The 16629-nt window shown below is 38.6% G+C and overlaps 1 protein-coding gene and 1 non-coding gene across 3 annotated transcripts in view; both read right to left on the minus strand.

Annotated features, from left to right (window-relative positions):
• Positions 1–16629, minus strand: part of Gabra3 (gamma-aminobutyric acid type A receptor subunit alpha 3) — a 241892-nt gene that overhangs the window by 170799 nt on the left and 54464 nt on the right. The window lies entirely within an intron of this gene.
• Positions 8064–8136, minus strand: Mir105 (microRNA 105). The gene has a single exon (NR_032739.1). It is a non-coding gene; the product is annotated as a microRNA 105 (primary transcript).

Consider the following 16629-nt stretch of genomic DNA (forward strand, 5'->3'; position numbering starts at 1 on the left):
AGCTCAAAACAAAGTAAATCAGTAAATGTACTATAACAAATTAACAAAATGAAAAGTAAAAAGAGTAAAAATAGTAAAAAAAAAAAGCGTATCAGTAGGCATCCAAAATATATTTGACAAAAATAAATGTGCTTTCATATCCCATTATCCATGAGGAAAAGGTAATTTTTTTTCTAAGATTGAGAACACAGATAACCATGTTCATCACTTCTTTCAAATACAGTCCTGGAATTAAATAAGGCCAATGAGGCAGGAGGAATAATAGATATCCTGATAGAAAAGAAGGTATTAAAATGGCTTTATTAGGTAAGAATGTAATCTGGCACATATAAAATCCTAAAACTCCACAATAAAACTGTTACGCTGTGATAATTGAATTTGATAACATTGAAGAATAGAAATTGAACCTACATGTATTGCTAGCATTATTGGACACTGGTAATGAACTCTCTGAAGATAAAAAAAAAGTCCCTGTTAAATTTACAACAAAATTTATTGAGATGTAAATTTAATCAAGGGAATAAAATACTTAGATACTGACAATAAATCTTCAATAAAAAAGGTTAAAAGAAAATGCAAATAAATGAAAAAATAACTTCTATTTATTGATTGAAAGAATGACTATTGGAAAAGTATCCATACTATCCAAAGTGAGTCAATATACTTCCTATACTCACGTCAATGGCACTTTACCAGAAATAGAAGAAAACGATTACATTTTTAAACAGCACTTATAGCAGAGTGGTATTGGTATCATGAGAAATGAAGAAAGAAAATACACTAGAAAATTCATTAATCAGTTGGTGGTATAGATATATAGAAACAATGATATAAAATCTATGTATCTTAAGTGAATACTTTCACAGACTCAGAATAGAAACAAATTAGCACTAACTATAAAGGAATCAATTGCCAAGATGGACTACAGTAAAAACCAGAAGTTTGTTCTCGAAAAGAAACAAGGGTCCAGAAGAGCACTAAGAAATATCAGTACAAAATACATGAGGAAAAAGAAGAAAATACAATAAAGAATTGATAAATCATGTTTGCCTAGCATGTGATATAAGCACTTGCGCTATATGCTGAGTATCACAAAAAATAACTACTTGAAAAGGCACTCCTAAAACAATGATTCCATGTTACCATCATTAATAAAATGGTTATTTTCCTCATTAATTAACATAGTGAAGATTGATTATACAATACATTTCTTTAAAAGATTGAAATATGCAACACAAGCAATGAGACATCACCATATCAAGTTAAATTTTTTGATGCAAGTAAGACATATTTTCAGTGAAAAAAAATTAAGAGACTTCATTTCACCAAGGTAACAATACCAGTAGAAATAGAGAATGAAATTAAACCCCCAATTTCCCAAAAGATGAACATAGTACAGGGATATTGAATCAACATGAGTAACCAGTTGCCCATGATGTTCCCTACAGGCTCATGTACTTGAATACGTAGTCCCCAGATGAAGGCATTTTGTGGGGGTGTGGGGGGAGCCCAAGAGACTTAACTGATGGAAGTCAGTCATTTGAATGAGTTTTTGAGGATCATATGTGGTTTCTGTTCCCATTGTATTCATTCAGTTTCTTGAGAACAGCTACTCTATAAATTCCCACAACCACAGACCAGGCTGGTCCAACTGCCATCCTTTCCCCGCCATGATAAACTCACTTTGCTTAAGTTGCTTCCATCAGAGAAATTGTCATAGTGACTAGAAAAGGAACTAGTTAAATCAAGAAGCCATAAATGGAAAGGATATGCTAGTCTGAGAGCAAAGAATATAGTGAGAGACCCCAATATGATGAAGTATTTGGAATTTACTATATGCCAGGCACTAGGTAAACATATTACATTCAAGTTGTTAAGTGTTCACAATAACCTTACAAGATAGTGATATTATTATTTTAGAGTGGACAGAACAGGCTATAGAAAGAAAACTATCTTGTTCAATAACATCGAATGACAAAACCAGTTGCAATCCAAGAGTCTAGACCCGCGGATCCCGGCCCGCAGCAGCTCTCTGCTCCCAGACCCCGTGGGAAAGAGACCCGACCGGCTGGTCAGGTGGGCACTCCTGAGGCTGCATAAGCTCCCGGAAGGGGTGGCACAGGTCTTCCTGGTTGCTGCCACCGCAAAGAGCCCGTGGGCAGCACCCTGCGAGCGAACTTGAACCTCGGGACCACAGGTAAGACCAACTTTTCGGCTGCAAGAAAGCTGCCTGGTGAACTCAAGACGCAGGCCCACAGGAACAGCTGAAGACCTGTAGAGAGGAAAAACTACACGCCCGAAAGCAGAACACTCTGTCCCCATAACTGACTGAAAGAGAGGAAAACAGGTCTACAGCACTCCTGACACACAGGCTTATAGGACAGTCTAGCCACTGTCAGAAATAGCAGAACAAAGTAACACTAGAGATAATCTGATGGCGAGAGGCAAGCGCAGGAACCCAAGCAACAGAAACCAAGACTACATGGCATCATCGGAGCACAATTCTCCCACCAACACAAACATGGAATATCCAAACACACCAGAAAAGCAAGATCTAGTTTCAAAATCATATTTGATCATGATGCTGGAGGACTTCAGGAAAGACGTGAAGAACTCCCTTAGGGAAACACAGGAAAACATTAATAAACAAGTAGAAGCCTACAGAGAGAAGTCATGAGCCAAATGGACTTAACAGATATTTATAGAACATTCTATCCTAAAGCAAAAGGATATACCTTCTTCTCAGATCCTCATGGTACTTTCTCCAAAATTGACCATATAATTGGTCAAAAAACGGGCCTCAACAGGTACAGAAAGATAGAAATAATCCCATGCGTGCTATCGGACCTAAAACTGGTCTTCAATAACAATAAGGGAAGAATGCCACATATACGTGGAAATTGAACAATGCTCTACTCAATGATAACCTGGTCAAGGAAGAAATAAAGAAAGAAATTAAAAACTTTTTAGAATTTAATGAAAATGAAGGTACAACATACCCAAACTTATGGGACACAATGAAAGCTGTGCTAAGAGGAAAACTCATAGCGCTGAGTGCCTGCAGAAAGAAACAAGAAAGAGCATATGTCAGCAGCTTGACAGCACACCTAAAAGCTCTAGAACAAAAAGAAGCAAATACACCCAGGAGGAGTAGAAGGCAGGAAATAATCAAACTCAGAGCTGAAATCAACCAAGTAGAAACAAAAAGGACCATAGAAAGAATCAACAGAACCAAAAGTTGGTTCTTTGAGAAAATCAACAAGATAGATGAACCCTTAGCCAGACTAACGAGAGGACACAGAGAGTGCGTACAAATTAACAAAATCAGAAATGAAAAGGGAGACATAACTACAGATTCAGAGGAAATTCAAAAAATCATCAGATCGTACTATAAAAACCTATATTCAACAAAACTTGAAAATCTTCAGGAAATGGACAATTTCCTAGACAGATACCAGGTATCGAAGTTAAATCAGGAACAGATAAACCAGTTAAACAACCCCATAACTCCTAAGGAAATAGAAGCAGTCATTAAAGGTCTCCCAACCAAAAAGAGCCCAGGTCCAGACGGGTTTAGTGCAGAATTCTATCAAACCTTCATAGAAGACCTCATACCAATATTATCCAAACTATTCCACAAAATTGAAACAGATGGATCACTACCGAATACCTTCTACGAAGCCACGATTACTCTTATACCTAAATCACACAAAGACACAACAAAGAAAGAGAACTTCAGACCAATTTCCCTTATGAATATCGATGCAAAAATACTCAACAAAATTCTGGCAAACCGAATTCAAGAGCACATCAAAACAATCATCCATCATGATCAAGTAGGCTTCATCCCAGGCATGCAGGGATGGTTTAATATACGGAAAACCATCAATGTGATCCATTATATGAACAAACTGAAAGAACAGAACCACATGATCATTTCATTAGATGCTGAGAAAGCATTTGACAAAATTCAACACCCCTTCATGATAAAAGTCCTGGAAAGAATAGGAATTCAAGGCCCATACCTAAACATAGCAAAAGCCATATACAGCAAACCAGTTGCTAACATTAAACTAAATGGAGAGAAACTTGAAGCAATCCCACTAAAATCAGGGACTAGACAGGGCTGCCCACTCTCTCCCTACTTATTCAATATAGTTCTTGAAGTTGTAGCCAGAGCAATCAGACAACAAAAGGAGATCAAGGGGATACAGATCGGAAAAGAAGAGGTCAAAATATCACTATTTGCAGATGATATGATAGTATATTTAAGTGATCCCAAAAGTTCCACCAGAGAACTACTAAAGCTGATAAACAACTTCAGCAAAGTGGCTGGGTATAAAATTAACTCAAATAAATCACTTGCCTTCCTCTATACAAAAGAGAAACAAGCCGAGAAAGAAATTAGGGAAACGACACCCTTCATAATAGACCCAAATAATATAAAGTACCTCGGTGTGACTTTAACCAAGCAAGTAAAAGATCTGTACAATAAGAACTTCAAGACACTGAGGAAAGAAATTGAAGAAGACCTCAGAAGATGGAAAGATCTCCCATGCTCATGGATTGGCAGGATTAATATAGTAAAAATGGCCATTTTACCAAAAGCGATCTACAGATTCAATGCAACCCCCATCAAAATACCAATCCAATTCTTCAAAGAGTTAGACAAAACAATTTGCAAATTCATCTGGAATAACAAAAAACCCAGGATAGCTAACGCTATCCTCAACAATAAAAGGACTTTAGGGGGAATCACTATCCCTGAACTCAAGCAGTATTACAGAGCAATAGTGATAAAAACTGCATGGTATTGGTACAGAGACAGACAGATAGACCAATGGAATAGAATTGAAGACCCAGAAATGAACCCACACACCTATGGTCACTTGATTTTTGACAAAGGAGCCAAAACCATCCAATGGAAAAAAGATAGCATTTTCAGCAAATGGTGCTGGTTCAACTGGAGGTCAACATGTAGAAGAATGCAGATCGATCCATCCTTATCACCCTGTACAAAGCTTAAGTCCAAGTGGATCAAGGACCTCCACATCAAATCAGACACACTCAAGATAATAGAAGAAAAACTAGGGAAGCATCTGGAACACATGGGCACTGGAAAAAATTTCCTGAACAAAACACCAATGGCTTATGCTCTAAGATCAAGAATCGACAAATGGGATCTCATAAAATTGCAAAGCTTCTGTAAGGCAAAGGACACTGTGGTTAGGACAAAATGGCAACCAAAAGATTGGGAAAAGATATTTACCAATCCTACAACAGATAGAGGCCTTATATCCAAAATATACAAAGAACTCAAGAAGTTAGACCGCAGGGAAACAAATAACCCTATTAAAAAATGGGGTTCAGAGCTAAACAAAGAATTCACAGCTGAGGAATGCCGAATGGCTGAGAAACACCTAAAGAAATGTTCAACATCTTTAGTCAAGGGAAATGCAAATCAAAACACCCCTGAGATTTCACCTCACACCAGTGAGAATGGCTAAGATCAAAAACTCAGGTGACAGCAGATGCTGGCGAGGATGAGGAGAAAGAGAAATACTCCTCCATTGTTGGTGGGATTGCAGACTGGTACAACCATTCTGGAAATCAGTCTGGAGGTTCCTCAGAAAATTGGACATTGAACTGCCTGAGGATCCAGCTACACCTCTCTTCAGCATATACCCAAAAGATGCCCCAATATATAAAAAAGACACGTGCTCCACTATGTTCATCGCAGCCTTATTTATAATAGCCAGAAGCTGGAAAGAACCCAGATGCCCTTCAACAGAGGAATGGATACAGAAAATGTGGTACATCTACACAATGGAATATTACTCAGCTATCAAAAACAACGAGTTTATGAAATTCGTAGGCAAATGGTTGGAACTGGAAAATATCATCCTGAGTGAGGTAACCCAATCACAGAAAAACACACATGGTATGCACTCGTTGATAAGTAGCTATTAGCCCAAATGCTTGAATTACCCTAGATGCCTAGAACAAATGAAACTCAAGACGGATGATCAAAATGTGAATGCTTCACTCCTTCTTTAAAAGGGGAACAAGAACACCCTTGGCAGGGAATAGAGAGGCAAAGATTAAAACAGACACAGAAGGAACAACCATTCAGAGCCTGGCCCACATGTGGCCCATACATATACAGCCATCCAATTAGACAAGATGGATGAAGCAAAGAAGTGCAGGCCGACAGGAGCCGGATGTAGATCGCTCCTGAGAGACACAGCCAGAATTCAGCAAATACAGTGGCGAATGCCAGCAGCAAACCACTGAACTGAGAACGGGACCCCCGTTGAAGGAATCAGAGAAAGAACTGGAAGAGCTTGAAGGGACTCGAGACCCCATATGTACAACAATGCCAAGCAACCAGAGCTTCCAGGGACTAAGCCACTACCTAAAGACTATACATGGACTGACCCTGGACTCTGACCTCATAGGTAGCAATGCATATCCTAGTAAGAGCACCAGTGGAAGGGGAAGCCCTGGGTCCTGCTAAGACTGAACCCCCAGTGAACTAGATTGTTGGGGGGAGGGCGGCAATGGGGGGAGGATGGGGAGGGGAACACCCATAAAGAAAGGGAGGGGGAGGGGTTAGGGGGATGTTTTCCCGGAAACCGGGAAAGGGAATAACACTTGAAATGTATATAAGAAATACTCAAGTAAAAAAAAAAAAATAGAAAACTTGGGGTTGGGGATTTAGCTCAGTGATAGAGCACTTGCCTAGCTAGCGAAAGGCCCTGGGTTCGGTCCCCAGCTCTGAAAAAGAAAAAAAAAATAGAAAACTTTAAAATCTATTCATCTAGTGCCAATTGCAAATCATTGATATCTAAAGAAAGAGTCAGATAAGCAATCATATTAATCCTTTAACAGTGTTTCCAGCATTTGCTAGCAGTAGGGATTATAATAATGGTAAATATTTATTTGAAAATCCGAGTGTTGGCACCTCTATTTTGCATTGGCCAGTGACTTCGATGGATTTTCAGTCTCACTATTTCTTGTTTCTACATGTTTAGAATTTTTTAAGCACTGAAAATTCAGTCTACTTCATTGATTTATCTTGATCTTGAGTGAGCTCTAACTGTATTTCCTTTGAAAACAACAATTGCATAATATAAACATATACAGAAACAGAAAAAAAAAGATTCCTGCTCAGGAACCATGAGGTATGAGCAGACAAGCATGGTGCATGCTCAGACAAATACAGTGCATGAGCAAAAGCCTATGTGGTTTCTATAATACAAAAGTAGGTAGAAGTGATATGAGTAGATAACAAGAATATGCCAAGAAGAACAAGATATAGGAATAAAGGTAACATTCATAAGGAAACTGTTAATAGGGTGCCAAGACATGGCAGTAATGCTAAAGGCAATAATATGACATATATTCACACAATTTTCTGGTGTTGGAGCATTTCACCATGGTGTATTTCCAGACATTATAAGCAAATAAGTTGATGACTACAACCTAAGAGTAAGTGATCAAGATACTATGGGGAAAATGATGATAGAAGAGCAGAAAATAATTGTGCTAGGATTAATAGAATACTCCAGATAGCATTGACTCGAGGAGAGTCAGCACCCCATTGCATAAGCTTATATCACAGTCTTTTAAAAAACTATTGCAAGTATCATTGTTTGCCCATGAAAACATGTATGTTAGCTACAGAACTGAGGTTGGCATCCAGGAAAAGAAATCAAGGAATACTATATCATCACCGTCATTACTGTTGTCACATATACTTCACAACATTATCCTCAGTGTTTGAAATGCAATCATGTATTAATATTCACAAATTTATGAGATATCTACCACTTTGCAGAAATGAAAGCACAGAAATGCAAATTGAGGTTTTCAAGACCACATAGTTAACAATCAATACTTTCAATGTCAAACAAAAATATTTTAGCTTCACAGCCTACCCTTTTAAGTACAATAATAAGTGACAATATGCTGTGATTCTCCTGACAGACAGACATGGAACATGGTTTTAAAACAGAGTAATGAATGGCTTTGTTCCAGAAGCAGATGGCAATGTTGTAAAAGTAGATACCATAGCACATGCTCAAACATCCGTGATACATAAGCAGCCACCACAGACATCTGAGCACTTGACTACAATACACACAGAGAGAACAACAGGTGTTAATGCCATGTTACAGTAGTAGACAGCAATGACAAGTGAGAGAGAAACTCATATTATTAGCAAAGTACACAGTGCACAAATTAACATAAAAGGAGAAAAATATTCCACTTCTGAAAAAACTAAACTGTCATTATGTATCTTTACAAATCTTATAACAACTTCAAACACAGTACATGACTAAAAATTTTTAGATATGCTATTATAGATAATGAGTCAATTTACATATGAAAAAAGAAATGTCACACATAAGAAAATAATAGAATCCATTCAAATATTATTCAAAGAATGAGTGTATGCCATTGGTCTAAGAGAATATCTGAATAGTGTGGGAGGCATAGATGAGTAATATGTAAGAAAAAGTCATTGTAATATGTGTTTCTGATATATAGCCACACACCTACAGAACACAGGCTATCAATTGTAATACTAGTACATATGGACACATTATAGAAATAAGCTGTGGTATCATTATTTCTCATGTGGACATGGGATACTAATAAGGAAAATATACAAGCAATAGATAACTCTGTCTCAAGAGGATGACAATGAAAGAAAAAGTGAGTTACATGAACATGATCCCTTATGAAATCTGGCATATGTCAATTTGTGCTTATTTCTGGTAAAAATAAAAGTTATTCCATGAGGAAATGGGAATGAGGAAAAACTATTAGTACTGATAATAGCAATTGTGTATGAGCAGTCAGCAGAAATTGAGGGATTCTTGTAATCTAATACCCACAATAATATAAGTAATTTTCACACTAAAGCAATCATTCTATATTCAGAAGACAATCATGATGTTTTGTCTTTTATACTCAGATAGGTAAGTAGTATCCATCATGTATCTACACACAACAACAGTGCTTGATAGTGTACACATATAATAAACAATCAGTTAGATAAACTGCAGTAGTGGGTCTAGACAGAAAGATAAGCTCAATTCACCAACCACAAACAAGTATACAGGTTATTATGAATTGAATTGTGTCCACCCCAAAGAGATTTTTAACTTATAATACTCAATACCTATGCTTGTGATCTTATATGGAACTGAGTCTTATACTAATAAACTCAACATGAAGTTATAATATAAACTTTTAGAGTATGGCTTGCCCCTCCTGCCTCCCAAACCTCATGTTGAAATCTGAATGGCACTGTAAAATGTTAGGATGTGTGGCATTTTAAGAAGCTGAAAGGGGGGGTCCTTTCTGCTGGGACAGACTATTAGCTAGTTAGCTCCCTGGAATAGGCTATATTCTGAGGCATACCAGAGGATCAGCTGCATTCAGAACATTAGGTAAGAACCTTTCTGAAGTCCCACAGCTGCTGTTGCCCATTGGACTTGGGGACCCATCACTCTCTATCCATAACCCCCACCTACTGAATACCACTCCCCTTCTACTCGGTCCTTTGTGCTGGGACAGTCTGTTAGCTAGTGCGCTCCCCAGAAGACACCATATCCTGAGGCATACCAGAAGAACCACTGCACTCAGATCATTTGATACCACATCCTGAGACATCCCAGGAGATCCTCTGTACACAGGGCCACTGGCAATTGACACCACAGTCTGAAGACCTCCCAGGGGCTCTGTGGCATGCAGAGCAACTGAACCAAAAGACTAAAAGTTTGGCTGTACACAGGGAAACAAACCACAGTCCATAGACCACCACACCACACCACCCCCTGGAGAACAACACAGGGCAACAGTTTTACAAAGACTCAGCAGTCTGAAACTCTCACAGGAGATCTACTGTGGCAAGGGCAACATATCAGCAGCTTCTCTGCCCCTCTGAAGACCCTCCAGTTGGAAGGCTCCACAGGAGGTCTGCTACAGCCAGGTCTTCAGGCCTACCAGGAGACCTGAAGTAACCCAGGGACAAAACAGGCAGACTTCAGACAAAGTTACCCAGACCAGAAAACACCAGGATAAGCAATAGAAGTCAATATATGTGGGCATGATCAGAACCCAATTGTCCCACCACAGCAATCCCTGAATACACCAACACACTTGAAAATCAGGAAGCTGACCTAAAATCCAATCTCATGAAGATAGTAGAGTCCTTTAAGGAGGATATAAATAACTCACTGAAAGAAATACAGGAAAACACAGGTAAATATGTAGAAGCCCTTAAAGACGAAACAAATAAATCCCTTAAAGAAATACAGGAAAGCACAATTAAATAGGTGAAGGAACTGCATAAAGCAGTCCAAGACCTAAAAGTGGAATTAGAAACAATAAAGAAAACACAAATGGATGCAAACCTGGAAATGGAAAACCTAGGAAAGAGGTCAAGAATTACAGATGTAAGTATCACCAACAGACTGCAAGAGGTAGAAGAGAGAATCTCAAGTATAGAAGATAGTTTATAAGAGATTGACACAACTGTCAAAGAAAATTCAAAACATAAAAAACACCTAATTCAAAACATCCAGGAAATTCAGGACCCAATGAAAAGACCAAATGTAGGAATAATTGGAATAGAGAAGAAGGAAGATTTCCAGCTCAAAGGACCTGAAAATGTCTGCAACAAAATCATAGAAGAAAACTTCCCCAACCTAAAGAGATGGTCATAAGATACAAGAAGCCTATAGAACACCAAACAAATGGAAACAGAAAAGAAAATCCTCTAGTCACATAATAATCAAAACACTAAACTCACAGGACAAAGAAAGGATATTAAAAGTTGCAAGGGAAAGGGGACAAGAAACACACAAAGGTAGACTGTTGGGGGGAGGTCGGTATTGGGGGGAGGATGGGGAGGGGAACACCCATATAGAAGGGGAGGGGGAGAGGTTAGGGGATGTTGGCCTGGAAACCAGGAAAGGGAATAACAATAGAAATGTAAATAAGAAATACCCAAGTTAATAAAGATGAAAAAAAAGACAGAATTATACAAGACTTCTCAACCAAGCCTATGAAAGCAAAAAGAAACTGGTCATGCAGACTCTAAGAGAACACAAATGCCAGCCCAGGTTACTATACTCAGGAAAACTCTCAATCAACATAGATAAAGAAACCAAAATATTCCAGGACAAAACCAAATTCAAACAGTATGTATCTACCAATCCAGCCCTACAGGGCATCCTAGAAGGAAAACATCGATACAGGGAAGATACCTACACCAAAAAATATGATATTAAGCGTCTCACAACAAAGCCAAAAGGAGAGAACCACAAACACATAAAGCCACCTACAAAAACAAAAATAACAGGCACCAACAGTCATATGTCTTTAATATCTCTCAATATTAATGGACTCAACTCACCTATAAAAAGACATAAGCAAATAGATTGGATATGCAAACAAGATCCAACATTTTGCAGCATTCAAGAAACACACCTCAATAACAAAAACAGACACTATCTCCGAGTAAAAGGATGGAAAAAAGTCTTCCAAGCAAATGGTCCCAAGAAACAAGCTGGAGTTGCCATACTAATATCCAATAAAATAGACTTTCAAACAAAAGTTATAAAGCGTGATGACAAAGGACACTTCATATTCACCAAAGGGAAAATCCACCAAGAGAAAGTCTCAATTCTGAACATCTATGCCCCAAATGCAAGGGCACCCACATTCATAAAAGATACTTTACTAAAGTTCGAAACACACCTTGAACCCCACACAACAATAGTGGGAAACTTCAACACCCCACTCTCACCAATGGACAGGTCATTGAAACAGAAACTAAGCAGAGACACAGTGAAACTAACAGAGGTTATGAACCAAATGGATTTAACAGATACCTATAGAACATTTCACCCTAAAACAAAAGAATATACCTTCTTCTTAGCAGCTCTGGTATCGTCTCCAAAAATGAAAATTTAATCAGTCACAAAACAAGCCTCAACAGATACAAGAAGATTGAAATAATCCCATGCAGCCTATCAGACACCATATCCTAAAGCTAGTCTTCAATAACAGCAAAAGCAACAGAAAACACAAACACATGTGGAAACTGAACAACTCTACTCAGTGATAATTTGGTCAGGGATGAAATAAAGAAAGAAAATAAAGGGAATCTACAGATTCAATACAATCCCCATCAAAATCCAAACACAATTCTTCAAAGACATGGAAAATGCAATTCTCAAATTCATCTGGAAAGGCAAAGAACCCAGAATAATGAAAACAATTCTTTACAATAAGAGAACAGCTGAGGGAACCACCATCCCTGACCTCAAGCTCTACTACAGAACAATAGTGATAAAAACTGCATTGCACTGGAACAGAGACAGATAGATGGATCAATGGAATAGGATTGAAGACCCAGAAATAAAACCACACACTTATGCACACTTGATCTTTGACAAATAAGACAAAAAATACAATGGAAAAAAGAAAGCACCTTCAATAAAAGGTGCTGGTCTAACTAGCTATCTATATGTAGAAAAATGAAAAGAAACCTATATTTGTCACCATGCACAAAGCTCGAGTCCAAGTGGATTAAGGACCTCAACTTAAAACCCAGATATATTCAATCTAATAGAAGAAAAAGTGGGGAAAAGCCTTGAACTCATTGGCACAGAGAAAAATTTCCTAAACAGGATTCCAAAGGCTCAACCTCTAAGATCAAGAATTGATAAATGGGACCTCATGAAACTGGAAAACTTCTGTAAGGCAAAGGACATAGTCAGTATGACAAATTGGCAACTTACAGATTGGGAAAAAATCTTCACTAACTCCACATCAAATAAAAGGCTAATATCAAAATTATATAAAGAAGTCAAGAAGCTAACCACCAAAAAAGCCAAATGACCTAATCAAAAATGGGGTATAGAACTAAACAGAGAATTCACAACTGAGGAATCTTGAATAGCTGAGAAACAAATGTTCAAAGTCCTTACTCATCAAAGAAAAGCATATCACATCGACCCTGAGATTCCACCTTATACCAGTCAGAATGGCTAAGATCAAAACCTCAGGTGACAGCACATGTTGATGAGGACGTGGGAAAAGAGGAACACTCCTCCATTGCTAATGGGATTGCAAAGGGGTACAACAACTCTGGAAATCACTTTGGAGGTTCCTCAGAAAATTGGACATAGATCTCCCTAAAAACCCAATAATACCACTCTTGGGAATATACCCCAAAGATGCCCCACCATGCCAGAGGGGCACATGTTCCACTATGTTCATAACAGTCTTATTTGTGATAGCCAGAAGCTGGAAATAACCCAGATGTCCCATGACAGAAGAATGGATTCAGAAAATGTGGTTCATTTGCACAGTGGAGTACTACTCAGCTATTAAGAACAAGGATATCCTGAGTTTGGAGGCAAATGGATGAAACTAAAAATTATCATGCTGAGTGAGGTAACTCAGACCCAAAAGGACATGTACGGTATATACTTACTAATAAGTGGATATTAGCCAACAAAAAAGAGAAAAAAGTACAGAATACTCAAGATAGATTCCACAGAACTCAAAAAGGTCAACAAGTTGAAGGGCCCAAGTCAGGACACCTCAGTCCCACCTGGTAAGGAAAAGAAATCAACCACAAGGAGGGACGAGGAGGAAGTGATCTGGGAGGCAAAGGGGCTGGGGGTTGGGGCAGAGGGGAACAAGATCTGGTATTGGGTGCAGGAAAATGACTGAAGCCCTGAGGGCCAGCAGAAAGAATGGAAACAGGCAACCTCGGGAGGTAGGAAGTTGGGAGGACCCTCTAGAATGTACCAGACCTGGGAAGTGAGAGACTATTAGGACTCAAAGGACTTCAACTTAGATGAAATGCCCTACAGTGGTGAAAGGGAACTTGTAGAGCCCACCTCCAACAGAAAGATAGGACATCAAGTAAGGGATGGGGTACTATCCCACAGTCAAAACTCTGACCCGTAATTCTTCTTGTCTGAAAGAACAGCAGTGATGGAAATGGAGAAGAATCTGAGGGAAAAGAGGTCCAGCAACAGGCCCCAGCTCAAGGGGAGGCCCCAAGACCTGACACCATTACTGAGGCTATGGGTCATTCACAGAAAGGGTCCTATCATGACTGCCCTCTGAAAGACCCAACAAGCAGCTGAAAGAGCCAGATGCAGATATGTGCACCCAACCAATGGATAGAAGCTGCTGACAACTCTGACTCAATTAGAGAAAAGCTGGAGGAAGCTGAGGAGGAGGGCAGCCCTGTAGGGGGACAAGCAGTTTCAATTAATCCCAGAGATCTCTCAGACACTGGCCTCCAACACATATACAGCAGAGGACTCCCAGTTCTGGGTTCAGTCAGAGAAGATGCATCTAACCCTCAAGAGAATAGAGGCCCCAGGGAGAGGGGAGATCTTATAGGGTGGGTTGGATGGAACCATCCTCATGGAGACTGTGTGGGGTAGGGAGGAGGTATGGAGTGTGGAACAGTCAGAGGGTGGTCCTGGAAGGGAATAAAATCTGGAGTGTAAAAATAAACAAATAAACAAAAAGCTGAAACAGATTAGTTCTTTTCTTTAGAGAGTGGGTCAATCTTGTGGAAGTAGTATACATGTTGCAAGTCTGGATCATAAACTGATTATGCTCCTAGACATTTATTTGTTTGTTTATTTATTTATTTATTTATTCATTCATTTTTATAGGTTATTTTATTTATTTACATTTCAAATGTTATTCCCTTTCCCTGTTTCCCCTCCACAAACCCGTATCCTATCCCCCTTCCCTTCTATAAGGGTGTTTCCCTCCCCATACACCCCCCTTCCTGACCCCCAGAAATTCTCCTACACAGGGGGTCCAACCTTGGCAGGACCAAGGGTTTCTCCTCCCATTGGTGCCCAACAAGGCCATGCTCTGCTACATATGCAGTTGGAGCCATGGTCTGTCCATGTGCAGTGTTTGGGTAGTGGTTTATACCTTGGGAGCTATCTCTTTTACATACCCCTACTGCTTTACCATCATGTTGCAATGTAGCCTAAGGTTATCTTGAGCTATGTTCATCTTCTCTTGGACTTCCACACTCTAGAACTATGAGCTAAACAAACTTCCCTTATTTATAAATACTTTAATCACAACTATCCTGTTTTATCAACAGAGAATGTACTAACAAGTTCACGTGGACCACAAATCCAACAACTACTACCTGTATAAAAATATAGTGAAATTTGAACAACAAAATGTTGACAACATGTTGCAACAGAGCTAGACTTTAGAGTGATGGTCCAATACACCAAGAAATTTTTGAAGCTAACAAAAGTTATTAAATTGTTCCATAGAACCTGCAAAAAAAGCATAGCCCTGCCAATTTCATTTTGCAGTTCTAGCCTCTAGAAATATGAGCAAATAAGGGTACAAGTATATTTTGTTTTCATACCTCTTGGAGACAATAGCGAATGGTATTGTTACAAAGGGCAAACTCCAGCACTGGTGAGGTGATTACTAACTAAACATCCATATTGCACTATACTAACAATAATATATTAGAATGAGAAGTTATCAATAAGCATTAAACTATGTTTGTGCACCAAAAAGCAATACATTCAAGAGGTGCAGTAATACAAAGCATTTGGAGTTGCTACCACCGCAAGTATGCTGATTTATACTATATATTTTTTACAGTTAAAAAAACACTATTGTATAAAATAATGATGGGGCAGGGAAGGGCAAATAGTTGATTGATGACTACAAAATTAGATAGTAGTAAGAAGTTCTCATGTTCTGTGCTTGTCAGGAAGACTACAGATAACGATAATGCAAGGTACAGTTCAAAATGATTGATTTAATCTATTCATCATGTTGAAACAATAAATATTTGAGGAGATAGATTTTTAACTTGATTTTCTCTATATATAAAATATGCACATATGTCATGTGCATATGCTCATTCTTTTTAAGAATCAGTAATACACAGAACATATTATAAAATTAACAAAGGTAAACTACAGTTCTTATAAAAGTCAACCAGGTTCTAAAAGAGAGATAGTTAGCAATGTTCTTGTCACACAACTATAAAAATGTGAGTTGAGACACTGAAAACTCATGTAGTAGCAGGGCAGCACATATCTGTTGAGCAGATTGTTCCCTGGGGTTTGCTGGCCAGACTGCCTAGCCAATCAGGAGCTCCAAGTTCAGTAAAAAAAATCATCTCCAAAATGCAGAACAGGACACCCAAAATTGATATCTCTCTCTCTCTCTCTCTCTCTCTCTCTCTCTCTCTCTCTCTCTCTCTCTCTCTCCCTCCCTCCCTCCCTCCCTCCCTCCCTCCCTCTCTTCTCTCTCTCTCTCTCTCTCTCTCTCTCTCTCTCTCTCTCTCTTTCTCTCTCTCTCACATACACACACAACACACACACACATACACAGAGAGAGAGACAGAGAGAGAGAGAATACACACACACACCAATTAAAAATCAGCAAAATTGATAAATGAGACTAAACCAGAAAACAAATTAATACAAGTTAATATGAGAAGTCACTGATTGATATATAGATATATAGAAGTCACTGAGTGAACTATAGATCCAATAGTTCAAGTTGATATTTAAAAAATAC

Source organism: Rattus norvegicus, chromosome X (assembly GCF_036323735.1).
Source record: "Rattus norvegicus strain BN/NHsdMcwi chromosome X, GRCr8, whole genome shotgun sequence".
In the NCBI taxonomy this organism is placed as follows: Eukaryota; Metazoa; Chordata; class Mammalia; order Rodentia; family Muridae; genus Rattus; species Rattus norvegicus.